This window comes from Carassius gibelio, chromosome B17, assembly GCF_023724105.1.
Source record: "Carassius gibelio isolate Cgi1373 ecotype wild population from Czech Republic chromosome B17, carGib1.2-hapl.c, whole genome shotgun sequence".
In the NCBI taxonomy this organism is placed as follows: domain Eukaryota; kingdom Metazoa; phylum Chordata; class Actinopteri; order Cypriniformes; family Cyprinidae; genus Carassius; species Carassius gibelio.
In genome coordinates this window covers 20,869,466-20,888,919 of record NC_068412.1, presented here as the reverse complement: position 1 = coordinate 20,888,919, position 19,454 = coordinate 20,869,466, and positions in this window count along the sequence as shown.

Sequence of the window (19,454 nt, the reverse complement as noted above, 5' to 3'; positions counted from 1 at the left end):
GGAGATAATGCTGAGCAGATTAGCGTGTTTACACCATCACGAGCGGATTCCCGGTAGGGAGGAAATCGCGCGTGTTAACTTACAACACCTCCAATAAGCACGCGCTCAAAGAACATATGACCCTCGCTGTGATAAGATAACGACCATTAGCGGCCCTATTCTCCAGCTCTAAAACATACTTATTGCAATTACATTCCTTGATCAAATGAAATTTGCATGAAGGAAGATGCTGCTTGGTGATATTGGCTATTCAATTTATCACCAATATCGCACATTTTGTAATGTTTGAATGTTTATTGGAAAACCGGAGGATATTCAGGCAGTGAAGTCGTGGCATGGCACGGCTGATTATTTCTAAACTATGAATAACGCAGTCATATTGTGTGTAGCCTACTCATTGTACCCAAAGTGTATAAACAAATCGATTTAGATTTATGGAATTGCTACCTCCAGTAATGATAAACTATAATCATATAATGATTGACCAGAACAAATATGTATCAAATTATAGTACTGTCTCATGAACCTGCCACAGACCACTAGTTCTTAATCAGGGGCCCTGGACCCACTAGGGGGCCTCAGCAAACTTTTAATGGTAAGTAGCCTATAGGCTATTTGATTTATTTCAGTGTATATAAAAGGCCTGTTAATATATGATTTAAATTTGTTATAGCCTATTTAAAATGTTTTATTTAACGTATTTTGAAAAAAAAAAAAAAAAAAAAAAAAAGAAAGAAACCACTGAGCATCCTAACATTTTCTTATTTAATTGATCCATCATCTTAAATTTAATAATTTGTAATTTCATTTCAAATCTGAATTACGGGAATTAACCCATCGACACTACTGTTTTGTCTTATTGAAAAAAAAAAAATATTTAAAACAAGCTGTTTTAGCAGAAGGACGAGTAAAAACAATCCTCGCCTACATGCAGTGGACTTTGGATATGGGAGTCAAAAAGATTCGCTATATGATAGACGCAAATGACACGATAAAGGGCTGTCAATAGTCAAAACTTATCACAGGAATTAATGCGTAAAGGAAGGACCATTAACGCGTGGAAGTTTACCTTATTAAGAGCGGTGATTACATTTCAATAGGTGCCTTTTGTTTAAATAATTGCATGTTTATCGCATGATTAAAACGGGAACAAAGTACTTAAAACTAAACCTAAGCGGAGAATATTTTAATTCTGCATTGTTTGAAATTGACTTTAAAAAGGTGCGTAATTATGATGTTTAGTTCTACATAAAAACTGTCTAGGTGCAGGTGTACAAAACGTGCACAAATTTGCATTTGTTTTTTTTTGGGAGCAGTTTTACTTTTCTTTAATACTAAAAGTGCATTACACCATTTCCCTTCTAGCATGATTTTGACACTGATTGGCCCTTAGCCCTTAGATATGTAAACACTTTAGCCTATTATGACTGAATGAAAGGATACTTGCATTTTCGGCTCTGCTCTCTAGGCACTCTGTAATTCAAAAAAGGGCATCTATCATTATTATTTCCTCTTTTTGTACATGTATCTCAACTTTAAAAAGGCATTGAAAGGAGGTAGTAAAAAGGATTGAAAAAATGAGATGGCCATTTGAAATTAAAAGCCGTGAAAGAGGTGTGAAGCCACCACTTACATTCTGAATAGCTGGCATCAATCACAGGGAGTAAATGGTGGCTCTGTAGACAGGCCTCTTCAATAGAGGGTCCGCACACGGGCATCTTCACGGCACAACATATATTTCAGGGCCTTGATCTCTAAAATCTATCATAATGCAGCAAATCAAAAGGGACTTTGTAATATAACTAGCATAAACAAACCTCAGAGACGAGACAGGCTGTCAGAACCTCCAGATCGCCTCAAGCACAATTCTCCATTTCATTTTTTTTTTACATGTCATCATGCCTCAGAGAGAAAATATCTGTGGATGAATGAATGTCAAGATAGACAGGTAGATAGATATATGTGGACCTCCATAAAACACCCAAGCGGTGTGTATGTGTGTTGAATTTGGAGTGCTAGACAGAGCCAAAGCCACAAACAGTGCCAGACAGCACTGTGTGTGTGTGTCTGTATGTTTATTTCCTGTGTATTTCAGCAAAGAGGGAAGGGGGAACCTGGCACTGGATTAAAAGGGGTTCTTTGCATTTAATCTTTCATTCCATACTGGTGCCGGCGAGAAATCCATATTTATTGTTCATGTCATAGCTGTCATATGGCGGGTGCCTGTTTTACAGTATGTCTTTTGTAGGACCCCCTGAGCTGAGTTCTACAGTGCTGAAACACAGGCATCCACTGGCGCAATAGTTCAACAGCCGCCTTGAGCCTCTGACAGTTGACCAGAGCCATGCAGCGACTTAGAAACATAAAGCCTGTCATAAAGATCAGAAAACACTCTTTATCATTCACTCTAAAACTTTGGTACACTTACTGCTGCTTATGATATTTCATAATTAAATGTGAATATTTTGGGAGTGAAACAAGTGTTTAGTGTCATTTCTGAGACAGTAACAGGTCACTATTTCTATACTAAATTTCAACTAGATTTTGTTTTTCAGTATGTTCAGTTAACACTATACAATTTAGAAGTTCTCTCCAAAAAGTCTTATGTTTATATATATATATATATATTAAACAGTTTAGCTACATAATTTGATCAGTTATTTATTTATTTATTTTTGCATTTTGTTTATTTATTTGTTAATTAAAAAAACTGTTTGTGTATTCATTTTAGGCCTGCATGGAATTGTTAATTGAAGCAATTATCAACACAATCCACACTAAGACAGATCTCACATATTCATTTTATTTTAGAAATATCTGTTTTTTTAATTTAGTGCTTTTAATAATTACATTTAGTAGGCAAATGCATACAGACAATAAGACAGAACAAAGCTAAAAAAAATAAAATGAAAAATAGCGTAATAAATCTAAAGAACCTTTCTATCATTAAAGAGAAATATTTGAATTGAGTCAAAATAATTTCATTTTTGAAATTCAGTTTTTGAAATATCTCTACTGCCAATTTGGTCTCTCTGTTAATTTCTTACATTTTACACAATTTTCAAAAGAATTTATGCCGAGAACCTGTCATTGTGCATAAAAGAACCTCTCTCTATAGGCAGCCTTATTAATCATTATTTCTAGTGTGAAACTATCAGCCAGTCTCAGTAATTACTGATTAAAAGCAGCTGGTGCTCTGGCTGTACCGCTCTGAGACAGGAGCGTATGCAATGGCCTGTTATCTAACCAAGCGTTAAGATGGGAATCAGGGACACATTTACACATCTTAAAATCAAACGTCCCTCTCTGCACTCTCTCTCCTGTCAGAGAGCCATTGTGAAGAGCTACTTTACCCATGCAGGAATCACAAGAATTTCAAATGGGTGCTGAAGGACATGACAGAATCATAATGGAACCTAGAATCAATCCATCAAAACATCAGACCAGCGAGTGACACAAATGAATTGAATGCAGCATATTAGTACGTTAACTCAGGCTTCTTAATGTCCCGTGACACTTTAATTTCTTTTAATTTTTCCTGACTCAAAGACAGGTTAAAGCCTCTAAGTGGTATTTACTTCTATAGGTTGGTACTTGTGGTTCGAGTTTTGATTTGCTTTTGCAGGTTTTGCTGTTTATATAAAATAGAACTTTTCTTAGGTGTTGGTGCCATTAACATGACTCTAAAGGCTGGACAATACCATGGACAGCAACAAAGAGGCGCCTCTGAAATGCTTACCATTAGAGGGCACAGGTGTGCAAAGAACACTTCAACCACAGATACCACAGATCTTTTTTTTTTTTTTTTCTGTGGATGCATCATTTCATGTAAAACATAGACTAAGTGAGTTGTGTTTTCATGCCACATGAACACAATGAGGATAGATGATTGACAGCCAAAATATTGAAGAAAGCCTTTGCAGTGCTGCTAAATTACAAATACACAGTGCATGCAAATGAAGGCCTCCTTAATAAAACAAGTAATTTATTATGGGGTTTCTACTTCCGGACGATGAGGGAAAAGAAGAGAGGCAGTAAAACAGAACCATATTGTCTGGATCTGGGAGGTATTATGGGAGAGCACCTGGACCCACGACGGCAACTTAGAGTAGAAACTCAATCTCGGAGCTTTACCTCAGCCTGCTACTGCTGGTGGTCTCCATTAATCCATTACAGGTGCCAAAGACCCTGCCCTGGCTGATACTACCAGAGGAGATTTGTTTGTCATTCCTCCCTTTTGTCCCCCTTTAATTTGAAATATTTTCTGTAAATGACTTTCCATTCTTTGCATAGGTTTACATATACAAATCCTCTTTGATATGTGTACTCTCACAAAAAGATTGTCTTCATAGTGCGCTTAATAAAAATGTTTTTTCTTTCAGAAATGTCTGAATTGAATCATCTAAATAGGCTAAAGCCTACCTCAACAGCCTTGTAAAATGTTAAGATAACGACAGTCATTTGTGAGGCTATAGTGAATTACGATACCTTGCACAAGAGTGGCTCTGTTTCATTTGGCTTTGGAAGTGCGGGGAGAATTACACAGTGCTGCCATTGTGATTTACAAATAAATGAATGTGCCAGCTAATAATCTTTAATATCCACCGATGACAGAATGGAATTAGCTGCATACTTTCTCCCAAACATTCAATTTTCTTCCTCGTCATTGTGTAAACTAGGCCCTAATCCCGTCTTTATGCAGTGCGGTATTAACCCTATTGAGGCATCAGTATATTGGCCTCTGGACCCTGGGGCGCAAAGCGCGCGCTCACCAGGGCTCAACGCACCTTTTGTTAGAGCGCGAGATGCGTCATGCAGGTTATTCAGGAGCCTGAGAATCAAATACAGTATTACAGTTAAGCTAACCAATAATTACTCTCATTAGCCGTAACTGGAGCGCGCAGCAGACAGATTTACTAATAAAGCTTCACTAATGCTATGTAGGCTAAGGAAATTTATCATAAACATAATTCAATAATCATTGGAAATACATATTAATGTGGCCCTCCGACCCTCAAACTGTCAGCGTTTTGCCCCGGAGGAGAGCTGTTGAATTTATTTTCCCCTTCCTCGCTGCGGTCATTTCCCACATTTCCATTCAATGAACTGAGTGTTTGTCCGCTGTGCAGCTTCAGGGTAATTTTCAATGCCTCAGTAGCTACAAATAAAAAGTTTTGTTGCTCTGTCCGTTTGTTTAAAAGGTCGTCGGATTCGCCCAGTCACTGAAACGGCCATTATTCAGTTGAACCGTGCAGGTTAAAAATACAGGCTAATGTCGGGAACCTTTAGACAACCCCCGATGCAACATATTGCATTAGGGTTGCTTCAGAGTATTGTTATTGGCTCTGCAGTGATTTTGATTTTATCGTGAGCTGATTCAATCAAAACAATGTGTAGGCCTATTTGAGTTTTGTTTTGGTGCAGCAATGCTTAAAGCGCTGTTTGAGTTAATGCGGTCAGAGCATCGAATAGCTTGCCTTTTCAATCCACAGAGCAGCAAACAAGAGAAAATTTGATTAAAAGTTGAATCAGTTTTCAGACTAATTGTGTTGTTTAGAAGTTATCTAAAATATTTAAACTACAAAAACATGAAATGCAAAATAATATCTGTCATCAACTATTAAGCACATAAAAAAAGTTAATTTTTATGGTAAAAGAATGGATTTTTCAGAAAGTAAATATGGTTGACGTTAAGGGATGTTTACCTGAATTGACTCTTCATTAAGCCCCGCCTGGAAAATGTTATTGGCCAATCCTATGTTAGAAACCATTAACAACCATGTTGTTCCCACACAAGCCTTTACCCTGGGTACACCCTGTTTTGGATAGTTATTATAAATGGATATTATCCAAAATGAAATAAAGCAATGTTAATAGATTCATAACGTACACAAATATGATACAAGCAAGTCTGTTTGTTCCCATATCAAAACTTTAGAAGAGCACACGCTGGCTATGTCATCAGTCCTTGTTCACAAAAACATTTGGTCCAAGGTAAATTAATAATACTAACCTTAATTAACCATATCGTAATACTGTGAATACTTTCATTTAGCCTACATTAGTTATAGGAACTTTAATGACTTTAAAATAAGCAGAAAGTGTTTTACAATGTAACATTTCCACCTTATCAGCATTATTTACCTTGCTACTCAGGTAAATATCCAAGTCTCTTCAAAGCTTGTCTCAGTTGACAACAGTAATTAAAGGGGTAGAGCATAAGGGGTCAATTGACTTTTTGGAGCTATTTTTGAGCTATTTGTATCAGTATACTTGCACAGCGTTACAGTTTGCACCTGCACAGTATGCAGGGTTCAGAGCCCTCACCCAGCGCAGTGAAATGGGGATCAGGAAGGAATTTGTGTAGCGAATTGAGAAGTACCTTGCCAAAGGGAGAATGGACTTTGGCAGCCTTGAGCACAATGGTGAAGTTGAGATTTGAACTGCATTTGGTTTAATTTCCTCTCAAGTGAAAGGCAAGGAAGATTAATGAAATATCCCCAAATCCATCCTGTTTTATTTCTATTAAATCAACGGTGAAATGCAACCACTCGGCCTGTTTGGTGATGGAGAATCTGGATAGTGTTTCTCCATCTAGCTAAAGAGACCTTGTGTACTTTCGCGGCAATGAATGATGCTAGTTGAAAAAAATTCAGTTGTTCCCGAAGTCAGCATCTCAGATTGCACGCCATCCTTTAGAGACAAAATGACCTGCAGTTATTGAATTTACTATGAGTTACTGTCACGATACGAAATAATCAGTTATTTCACTTTTCCATGCATAACCTCAGGCTTCTATTAATTTTCCCAATTATATCAGATGTAATTTTTTCCCCCACAGTCTTATCAGTTCTATTTTGTTCTTCAATTAATTCTCACATGTCAAGTGGACGGCACTTAAACAAGTAGGCTAAAACTAAAAACACTCCAGAAGCACATTCAGAAATCTCTTGCAGTGGGTGGGCGAGACGTCAGATTCAGCTCGGTTGGAGAGAGCAATACTTTTATGGTGATCTCCAGACTCACTGTCCTTTGGTTTGCACAATAGGCTGCGGTTCTGAATGAAACCCATCTGACCCCATTAATCTGCCGCTTTTCTAGTCATCTTTACAATGGAGTGATCCGGAAAACAAATGTGTGTAACTGTGAAGCTAATTCAATCTCTTTAGTTTTCTTTTCCTCTCTATTCTGCAGCATTACAAAGGGTCAGCCGTTAGCGTGCAGACGTACTCACTTGACCGTACCTTCTGTCAGCATCGGTTTAAGTGCGTTTATAGGCAAGTCACTGGCGAACCCTCACCTGTAGTCACGTTTTCATAAGCAGACCGTGTCCTGCACGAGCACGGCCTGTTCTCCAAAAGTGTTTTCAATCCATAAACCGAGACCATTGCTTTTTGAAGCGTGTCTTTTAAGACACCATAAATCTTTCCTTCTCGCCGGCCGTTCCAAAAGCCTTTCTCTAGAGTGACAGTCAGCATACTCGAGTTTGACGATGATTGTTTTCAGTGCCCCCCCTCCTCCTCCCTCCAGCTCTGCACTCTATCATTTGGAACAATAATAAACAACCACCGACACGGGCAAAAAAGCCTTCTGAAATCTATTACGGAGAATAGTGTGGTTATGCGGAGAGCGGAGGGGAATGTTTTTCCCCCCATGCAAACATCACTGTAATTTCCAATGCCAAACTGATTCAGGCCAGGCTTACCATGCTCTTATCTGATCTTTACGGGTGGTCCCCCTCGACCCCTCCTTTTATTCCAGTTGCACAGATCTGGAAATCTTCTTCACACCACACTTGGGTTGTGGACTGCCCCTGCCAAAGAGCGACTGGAAGCATTTCAAGGGAAAAAAGGGAATACAAGTGGTTAGATTGGGGGATTAAGATCACTTACAATATGGACCGGTTTTTAACGTGCCCTCTGTAGTAATGTTCTCCCTTTCATTTGGCTGCTGAGATACTCACCGAGGCAAATTTCTTGGTTTTAGAACAGCAATCAGGCAAATCCTGGACCACCGAAGGCCCACCATGTAGATGTTGTCCTCAGTTACAAAGGGGTGAACTTGTTTTTAGTGTTCAAGACAATGGCGTTCCCCTTGTATTTAAATTGATTTATAAGAATTTATATATACACACACACACACACACACACATATGCATATATAAATATAAATTATAATACTCATACTTAGAATTATATAAGTATACATAAATTATTACATAATATATAATTACATAATTTAATATTAGTATAATATTAAGTGTGTGTGTGTGTATATATATATAGATCTATATATAGATATATATATATATAGATCTATCTATCTATAGATAGATAGATAGATAGATAGATAGATAGATAGATAGATAGATAGATAGATAAATTGATACAAGATGTCTCAGTCTCTCTTCATAAATAGGTGTTAATTAAAAGCTTATGAATTAAGATGACAAAATTCTCCATCAACAGTGGCAGCCCATGCATTAAACGCTGAAACTGATTTGAACGGCTGCAGAAATGCCACATATGTAATGGCACCGTAAATACCTTTTTACTCAGACACAAAAATGTCTGACAAGGAAATAGTCCTACACAATCACAACATTTTAGCACGTCCATATGTCAAGACTGGCAATAGAAAAGTTTTAAACACTACCCGATGTTTGCCGAACAATTTTTTCCCTCTTTGAAAATACAAGCTAGGCTGAACGTCAGACACACATCATTTTTTAGAGTGCTCAGTGTAATGTTTTCTGCAGTATAGACTCACAAATGCATTTGAGCTCCGAGCTCCTGGCTTCATCACAATACACACACACACACAACCTCCTTTTTCCACTTTCTTTTGGCTGAGTCACATTACAAACATAAGAATTTAATAGCTACTCTTCACTGATGAAGAAACCTTCCCATAATGTTTCTTTTTCTTTTTTTTTTTATTCACTGTACCTCTTAACTTACACAGTTGTTTGTCCAAATAGGCAATTTCTTGTCTTTGCGAATGTTGTTCTTGGCTGGGCGCAGCCTAGATTAGATTATATTGATAGGGAAGATGTATTTAGAGATAGAAATTAAATGGAGTTCCTCATGCCATAACCCTTCATTTGTTTTCGGTTTTCATTACATATGTTCCTGATTACTTTATTTGCCGATTTGCTATGTCTGTTGTTTCTCATTACCACAGATTCGAGTGCATCTGAAACCAAACCTGCCCAGGTGTTCAACTGCAATTCATTTAGCCAAGTCTTTCTCATTAAGTCTTTCTCGTGAAAAAATATTTATTCCAACAAATAAAAAACACGTTGGCATTTCAGTGATTAAAACGAACAAAAAAAAACCTTCATAATATAAGACTCTGATATTGATGTATTTATTTATCTATTTTTTAAACCGCAAAGATTTTCCTGGGGTCAGGAAACATTTCGAATTAAATGCCTTGGGAAATTCGAGTAGCCATAAAAATGTTCATGCATAAAACATGTGAAAGTAAAGGAGGGTGTATCAAATATATCTTGGACTGGACATTTCTGGATTTCCAAAATACGAAGATTGGTTACAAAATAAAATTGCGGCAGCTCAGTAATTTCCTAGAAAGCACATACATACATACACATTTGTTTCATCAGTAGGTAACAAGAGGCCCCTTGACAGAATTCGATAAAGCCATACAGTAATATAATGATTTCGTATGAGTTACTGTCTTCACGCTCTCTGAAAGACCATGTCAGACATTACTGTAAACCAAGCCTGAAATTTGAAGCTGATTGCGCGGCCCTGCGCCCACACTGCAATTCACCACAGTGCAAGTTGATGGTAGAATGAGAAATGCCCCCTCTCCCCGCTTTAGACGCTAAAGACATCACCCGTTCTCTCCTTGGATTCTCCCTGCATTTAAATTTAAGAATAGGCTGAATAAGAAGCACCAGATGTACGTTACTTGTCGATCCTCCACCTCTGCCCCTTGGAAATGTCTTAAATTTCCTGTGATGTTTCTGTCGAAGAGGTCTCTTTCAGGGGAGACAGCTTTAGAATAAAGTTTCCATCCCACCTACCATGTGGTGCCCCGTCTCTACGCAAGTCCCTCTATGTCTGCATTTATCCTATTACCCAAATCTACCAGGATCCAATTCATCTCGGCAAACAGTTGGAAAATATGTGATTTGATGAGACCCACGAAAGCTCAGCTTGTGGTGCCCATCATGTCCCTGATTCTAATTCTCCATGATTTGAACTGCCAAACATCTCAGCCGGGCTTAATACCTTATATCAAATCCCTCTAAAAGCGTATAATTTCCAGTGATTGCTCACACTTGCGGCCTACTTACAAACACATCAGCAACCGGGCGGTGGAAAGCCACCAGAGTACACATTCTCTGTCTCGTTGTTTTCGGCTGTTGCCAACCTATTTATTTTTCACTTTCTAAGTGGTGGCTGAGAAGAGAGTCGAGGAACAAAGAGTCATTCTGCAAGCTTGTGTAATGTTAATACAGTTTCATTTTCCATATTTCCGGTGAGTGGAGAAAAGTCGGCTTTTCTCCTTTTTAACATGATCATATTTCATTTAGCTTTAGGAAAAGAGAAGACATGCACTGAATTTTTATTTTGTGTAGAAACAGTTTCCTTTGAGAAAAAACAACAACAACAACAACTCGAAGTAGAAAATTTTTTTTTTAGATGTGCTTTTACATCATATTGTTTTAGATTCTGCATTCTTATCGTCTAACTTTGGTGCTACCGCTCCACCATGTTATATACCTAATATAATAGCTACGTGGCAACAATTTAACCGGACAGAGAGCTATTACTTAAAACAGGCTTTTTGTTATCCAAAGAAACATGTAATATCTTGAATACAATGTTTATAATTGTGGGATTTTCAACAGAGTATGTATAGTGTACAGAACTGAAATGGTTGCAAAAAAACAAAACAAAAAAAATCTTCATTTCGGGCCAAATAATTTACTGAAAATAGATCATTGTGACTGAGCTAAAACCATAACTATAGCTTTCACCAAGGTATTACAGGCATAAGAAACCAAATAGTCAACCAAAGTTGTTTCATGTCTGAATTTCCAGGACAATATCCAATGACCTTCTTTAGTGGAATGTCATAACTGAGAATGATGGCCAAGCACAATCCAGCCCATCAATCTGTCACCCTAATACAGTTTGGACTATCATTAAATTATTGTTAGTGCTGCAGTTAGAGAGTGTGGTTCGTACCGACAGTAATATTCTTACGTTTTATTTTGCATCTTTTGTTGTTACATCATAAATTGGATCAACAGTGTTCATCCAAAGTAGAAAATAATTGCAGATCATGGCTTTAAATGTTATTTCACAGTCCACATTGGTTTGTCTACGATGTCTAATAGTTTACCCAAGTACCGCTAAAGAAAAGGAATGCATTTTTTCCCTTCGTCCCCCCCACCAGTGAACCACAAAAAGGCCAACACATGGTCACCTCAAGATTTTATATTTAGATATCATGTGGAATATTTTCAAACACATCAGAGAAATGATTCCCATCCCGAAGCCTAGCAGCGTTTCAAAAAGCTCTTTTGTGAGTTACTGCTTTTACCAACTGGAAAATGCCTTGTCAAACCAAGCAAAGCGGGTCTCCATTTGGATGTCACATAATAAGTGCAAACCCAAGGAAAAACGGGTCATCAGAATTCCATAACCACACATAAGTCCCACCTCTCGAGGAGCCACTGTGAAAAGCAAAGCTCTGCCGAAAGTCATTCCTGCTTTGGGCTTGAGAATATTGACAGCTGATATAATATATTGAGGAGAAACTCAGGTTTAAATAATTTTTTTTTGTGACCAATACAAGTAATATAGTGAAATAGTGTTAAAATTTAAAATGACTTTTCTATTTTAATATATTTTAAAATGTAATTTATTCCTATGATGGCAAAGACATCCAGACAGCAAGCAGTTTCGGTCCAGATCCGGCCCAGATCCTGTCCAGATGCGCCGGATGCGGGCTGAAACTGCTTGCTGTCTGGTGATCTATCAGAAATCAATCTAATATGATGTTCAGCTTAAGAAACATTTTATTATTATCAGTGTAAAACAGTTGGGCTCCTTAAGATTTGTTCAGGATATTTTGAGGAGGTTTAAAGGAATAGTATTAATTTGAAATAGAAATGTGATCCATTTTATTAAGAATGCAATTCAATGCGTCATTGATAAATACAAATGTTAGTCACTTTATAAAATATTTGTAACATTTGATTATTGTAAAATAAATAAACTTCATTTTTTTTGTGAATTATTAAAAATACTAATTATTATTATTAAATGATATATAATAATAATATTATTACTATTCTAATTAACAAATATTTATAAGATACAGATTTTTTTTTAACAAAAAAAAAGGGGGTGGGGGGTCATAAAGTTCGGAATCTAAACCAGGGCCTTGATGTTAAGAGGCTGTTGCGGTGAGACTCTGCTTCACTCTGTAATTACATCATTGCTTTGCATTACTGGTTGAGGTCAATGATGTCATTAAGTCTGAGCAGCTTCCAACATTTCTGCAATGGGTTTATTGTATGAGTAAATCTACTGTTTGTTTCACTAATTCCTAATATCATTAGCCGGCTGTTTTACATGCCCCTGAAATTTAATCAAGCCAATGCACTCTCTTTCTCTCTCTCTCTTTTTTGCTCTGAGCCACAGTTTAACATGCACCACTTTATTATTTGCCTGTTGAGTGCTTTTTAGAGCTGCAATTAGGGCACCGTTTTATTCTCTGTTTGCTCTGCGGGCCTTAATTAACAATGCAGAGCCATTTATTACATTACTGCTTGTAAAATTTAAGTACCTCCCCATATACCGAATGCAGGCTTTCGCTAGAAGAGCCTGGAGGAGAATTTGACACTTCGCAGAAGCCAACGCAAAGCTCCTTGAGAAACTCTTTGTTTCCTTTTTATTTAATCGACTCTAGAGATACATTGCAATGTCAGAAAGAGAGACGTTTGCTTTAAATTATTAGTACTTTTTTAAGTAAACAGAAGAATTTGGATACTCCCGGCTGCCTGGGGAACTGTCCGTTAACAGACGAATTGGGTTTAAAGATCACGACTCTCTCTGCGACTTTGGATGCGCAAACGATAAGACACAGCGACTGTAAGTGTTTATGGGATACATAGCAATAACACAGGGGCCGGAAAAGCCCCTGATCCCTCCTCATAATAGCATTTTCCTAACTGCCACTTTATCATAGGCAATTTCGAAAAGTCTTAAGGGAATCTGTTTTTTTTTTTTTTTGCTGTGGAATCACCATCTCACAATAAATTCCACCTTTAAAAAAGTGTGGAGCATGTGTTTTATGAAGTCCAAGTTCAGTCAGAGTGCAGGCTGAACCAGGGCCCCGTAGTCTCTGGGTTTCATCTGATTTGCGGTGGCAATAAAGGTGCAGGGGGGTGGAAAAATCCCTCCACATGCTGCCCGTTTCAGATGTGTTTTGGATTGAAAATAGGATTAATGTGCTAAAGTGTGATTAGAATGGTTAAACACGATTAATTGGAACGGACTCGTATCGCCAGGGGAGCCGAGGCGGGCGGAGGGGGGTGTTCCTGGACGGCCTCCAGTTCACCAAGTGAACAAAGCACACCAACTGTCCAGGATTTTCCATGTCTCCACTGGTGCGCCTTTTCCTTTGCATTTTCTCATAGCCAGTTTGTCTGAAGGCAGATTAAATGCAGCTGAGAATGTTGGTGTAGGCCTGCAGCGTGGGACCCTCTGGGAATAGGCAGGAACCACGAGCTTGGACTTGGCCTGAGCTGCGCTGCTTGAAAACAGCCATGCATCCAGGGCAGAGGTCCAGGTGGATCGGCAAGGGAGAGGGGAGTAATTTGGGGTTATTTAAAATGATCTATTAAACCCCTGAACTTTAATCAGGGTTGCTACTATACTGACAGGCATGATTTACTTACAAATCAAGATGATGGTGATGGGAGGGGATGGATAAGGTCAGAATTTGCGTATTTGATTTTCGGGGGAGTGACGGCGGATGATCAGCCGAGCGAACGGACTCATTAGCACCTCGGAGGCATCGCGGAGACGTATCCGAGCGGCTGTTCTCGGGGGTGGGGTGGAGGGGGTGAGATCACGCAAGGAGCAGACACACTTGTTTGAGTTCTGTCTAAACACAGCAGGGCTCTGACAGACACCTAAAGTCAAACTGTTTTACTCCAGACTCACTAACTCACAGAGCAGAGCCTGCATTTCAAATGTGATTAGCCCTCATCATCGAAGGGTTGAAGAAGTTAACGGTCGCGTAAACACTGGGCCGGCGACGGCGGGAGAGGCGCAGCCGCGGGGCAAAAGTCGCAGAGGACATGAAGAGTGACATCTGAAGATCAAGGGCTCTCATTCTAAAACAAAAACAGTTTAAGCACAGGATTAGCAAACATGTGATCCAACACAGTCACATTTTTAGAAAGAAAAGAAAAAATAATAATTTTATAAATAAACTTCAAGACACAAAAACCTTATTCATGTCTGTCTTTGTATGTTTATGAAAACTTTGATTAAAAAAAAAAACATGCATTAAAAAATGCTTTTAGAAAATGTAACTAAATGTATGCAGTATTCCTGTTATGCCATTTGGTGCATCTGTATTTATTTAGAATAAAAGTAATTTATTAAACCCACCTATAATTTATTGTTGTAATTATTATTTCATTTGTTATATTTATATCAATTGTGTTATAATAAATGATATTAAATAACATAAAAAATTACTTATAAATGTTTTATTCATTCAAAAATTGCAAATTATGATTTATTAAAAAATGTCATTTGTTAAAATTAAACTATATATATATATATATATATATATATATATATATATATATATTATAAATATAACAAATGTAAATATAAGTTAACATTATTATTATATTTAAATGTGTTGTATTTATGTAAATTATCTAATAAGAAAAACAAAAAATCACCCAGTCACTCACAACCAACCAACAAATCTTAAGTGTAAGATATTAAGCCTGTCAATTCCAATTAATTTAAACATTTAATCAACAAATTGCTATTATTCACATACCAGAAATATGTTAAATATTTGATAAGACCATGCACATGATTGAATAATCAGATGATTAAAACAACAAAAAACAGATGTGTGTCATGCAAGATGGCAGCAATAAATAAAAAACCTTCTATTTTTTATGTTCTCACTGAACCGTAGTGATTGACAGAGTGCTGACAGGTAAGCCCCGCCCCTCTAGGTTTCACCACACTCACTACTCGTCTGCTCTGAATTGGAAGATTCTGACAACTCATAAAAATATACTGGTTCTGGCAGCTGCTGCCCATAAACAGCTGCTGAACCCTATAAAACCATTATGAGGTCCTGCTCGGGTTCAGAAGGAAACAGACATATCAATGTGTAAAACAAGACGATAGATAAAGCGACTATGATTTAACTGATGTGCAGCAGCATTTTTACCAATTAAACCAATTTTTTATTGACTTTTTCATAGTCCCTGTATTCAGTCTTGTGAATGTCTGGACCACCTTATGTACAGTAACGAGTATGAAATAACTTAATTCAGATGTCTCTAACTTTAATAGGAAAATGAGATACGTGATTATGGGAAAAAAAGAACAGGGCAACAGTATAATATGCCACGTGGCATATCTGCTGTGTATGAACATGCCGTATTCATTTGTTTTTGAATAGACAAGCCAATAAAAACTTGCAGTCATAGCTGGTTCTGGTTCCAAATTCATCACCTTTCTTGCTTAAGCCTGAGGAATAGACACAGGTTTTGGTATGTGACAACATCACAGAATGTAGTGTTTCTCCAAATATGATCGAATGTCAAGACTTAGCTAGTTATAGGCTTTTGAGTAAGCCCTCTGGTTGCGTCGTGCTGGCAGAATGTTAATATGCATTGTCAGAGGATTTGAGGTAGAGCTGACTAAGAGGGAGGCTTTCTGATGCCTGTGTGTAATCGCCAGGGTCAAGGCTGTAGCTTTGGCACAGGCAACTATAACAGGCATTATATATTATTATATGATGAGGGACCTCAGACCCTCGTAAAGTAAAGTATCAAGGGCATTTCCCTTTACTTTTAGCTTTGGGGTCTGGATTTTGTAAGAATCAGGCCCTGGTTCCTAAGTTATATGTGTTTTGTTTGGCAGATTAGTTTCCAACAGTCTTATTTTAAATTAAAAGAAAACATAATAAAACAGAAACACAGAAAACAATGAAACCCCAGGTCTGATCTAAATGTAAACGAATGCTTGCCCATCAAATGTTAATGAGGTACATTCTGAGGCAAGACATATCTTTACTATATCATGTTATTTTCGGAGAGTAATGCTAGCACTGTTACATTAATAATATGACATTGGCTATATGTTCAGTATAGCATAATAACATCGTAGTCCTACTGTTGTTGCCACATATGGATTCTGAGCACAGTATTCTAATTTTCTGTATGCATAAAAAATTGCCTATAATATTTACAAAAAGAAACGTGGAATACCGTATCCCACAATGCAATGTGCTTGGTCTTTCACTTCCAGACTTGTATTATTATTCATAAAAACACAAGATTCAAGTTTCAAATAAGATAAAAAATAAAATTAAGTTGCAATTAAGTGAAAACAGTCGAAATTGTGAGATTCTCAATTCTGAAAAGAACAAAGTTGAAATTATGACATATATATATATATATATATGACATATTAAAAATATTTAGAGATTATTTAAGAGAAAGGGTCAAAACTGTGAGAAACAAAGTTGCAATTATGAGATGTAAAGTTTCCATTCATAGAAATATTTATAAGATGTGAGAGAAAGTGATTTAAAAGTGAAAGTAAAATTATGATATACCATCTCATTTCTGAGAAAAAGCTCAAATTACGAGATATAAAGTCATGACTTATAGAAATAAAAGCAAAAACATTTAAAAGATTAAGAGAAAAGGATTACGACTTATGATAGTCTCAGTTCTGAAAAAAACAAAGCTGCAAAGCAGCAAAATTAACGATTTCAAGAAATAAAGTTAATAAAATAAATTTTATTTGATCAGCTGACATCTAGCTAATTTTAATCAGCAGCAAAATAACCATGATTATTTCCCAGGTTTATTAAACTAAACAAGCAATACAATGAGAACTTATTTGGCAAATTGTTTGAAACATTTCTCATATAATAATATTTCTTTATCACTTTTTTTAACTCCCCGATAACAGTATTAAGGCAGATATCTCTCTTTTTAGGTGGTGATTCGTGATTATTAGGTGATGTTATTGATAGTGATGACAACAAAAACATTTCTGTGTAACCTTGTAAAAGTCAGACACGTGCTGACTGGCAGAGACTTATCAAGGCAGCGCTTCTTTCTGATGCTGAGTGCCCACGCAGAGATGAATAGTAATGCACACGGGGGAAGTATTTCATTCACATATGCCAAATATCAGCAGGAGCCGCAGGATGCACAGTGGACATGTCCTTTCTAAGTGTCACTTTTATTACAGGCCCGGCTGGTTGAGAAAAACCGCCTGCACTCAGCCCACTGCAAGTCATTTCTCGTCCATTTTCCACTACACACTGACATCTGATGGCCTGATGCTGGAGAGGGCTGAAAAACCAATTTACCTCCATCTTTTTGTTTTTATGGACTATTTTTCTTTCTCATCCCTCGCTTTCCATGTTGAATCTTATGAGTTAGATGAAAAAGCAAAAAAGAGCTATGTTTCATATCCTACTGTGATTTAGAAAATATACTGGTGAATGTTAACATCCATTGGTCATGGCGTGTACTATAAATGTCATGTTCTATAATGAAGACGCCTGTAAAAATCATTGATAGCAGATGGGTATCAGTCCCAGAGTTAATAAATATCCCTCACTCTTTTTCTTGCGGTGGAGAGTAACACATCCAGCGAGATGTTCTCAACGCGCTTGCCAGAATACTGAAATAATGTATTAGAGAGCAAAGAGACAACTATAGCTAATTTTGAAATAACTTTCTCATGTTGTTTTGCGCAATTTCACTGTTTCTACGTATCAGATAACACGTGTTGTCAGGCCACGGAGTGCACTACATCATCTGTGATTCAGATGTCTGTGAATACTCTCCGAGCACACCGACTGTTTCGCGTAAACGGCCATTTGTCTGCTGCACTTTGATGCACTACGCTTTCCTCTCCAAGTCCCTGGAGGTCGTTTTCAAATGTATTTGTGAAGTTTGTTCAAAATAGATCTTTGAAAACAAATCGGAGAAGTGTTTACCGAATAGTAATGCACTTTGTTCGTGTTCATTTTTCATTGAATTAGCTATACACACAGAAAATGTTTTGACTGTTCCTACCAGACCATAAGTGCACTAAATTCATAATCATTGCTGACAGACAAAACACATTTGTGCTGCAAAAGTGCAGCCAGGGAATAAAAATGACAATTTATCAGACAACAGAAGTCTGTTCTCAAATCTGTGAGAGTATCAAATGCATTATTTGAGCAAGAGGCTTCTCTAACAGGATGGTTCAATTACCTAATATACTGTAGAAGGGATTATTTGTGTTTATCTATGTATGGCGATTATCATAAAGAATTTAACAATTCCAATTCTTCAACAGCTCCATTGCTAATTTAAAATACTTTAAAGGGATAAACATTTTTTTTTTACTTTTTCTTTATTCTGTTGCTAAATGAAGAAAAAACATCCCTAATATGATTTTGTAGACAGTATTTACATTGACTTTTTAATGACTGTCTTTTTAGAGGCAGCATCAAATGCAGTCCAGCTTAAGTTTAAATTAAAATAATATCAAAAAAAAAAAATGTAAAAAAAGAAAAACTGATATTTTCAAAATATTCTGTTTTGGTATGCATCTTTAACTATCTTTAACATGTTGTCATTCGAATCTGTATGCACTTTATAAGCCATATGTGTTAGATAAAAAAAAAAAAAAAAGGGTTCATAGGAATCAAAATAAATTGATCATGTATGTTTTAATTCACTAAAAAGAACTAGCTCATTAAAGAAATTTGTTTGTTCAGGAAATGTATGTATATATATATATATATATATATATATATATATATATATATATATATATATATATATATACTGGGAAAAACTTTTTATTTGTTTCAAATTCTTTGACATATATCTGTGTTTGCTCAGAGGCTGCGCTCTAAGACAGCCGATTGAATAGCCCTGCAGCTTCTCAAGTAGACTGCCCTTGACTTGACTCTCAATCCAATAATTAGACAGAGGGATCACTGGAAGGGACGGCTCCAAGCCCCACACCCCCCCTGCGGTTCTTCTAGAAGACATTCCATAACCCAAGATTGAGAGATTAATTTAGATTATCAGCGCCATTAGCCAAACCCAATCTGATTACTCCACCTTCAGGCTTAATAAGTAAAACAAACAGCGATATCTTTGGATCTTATCTACAGAC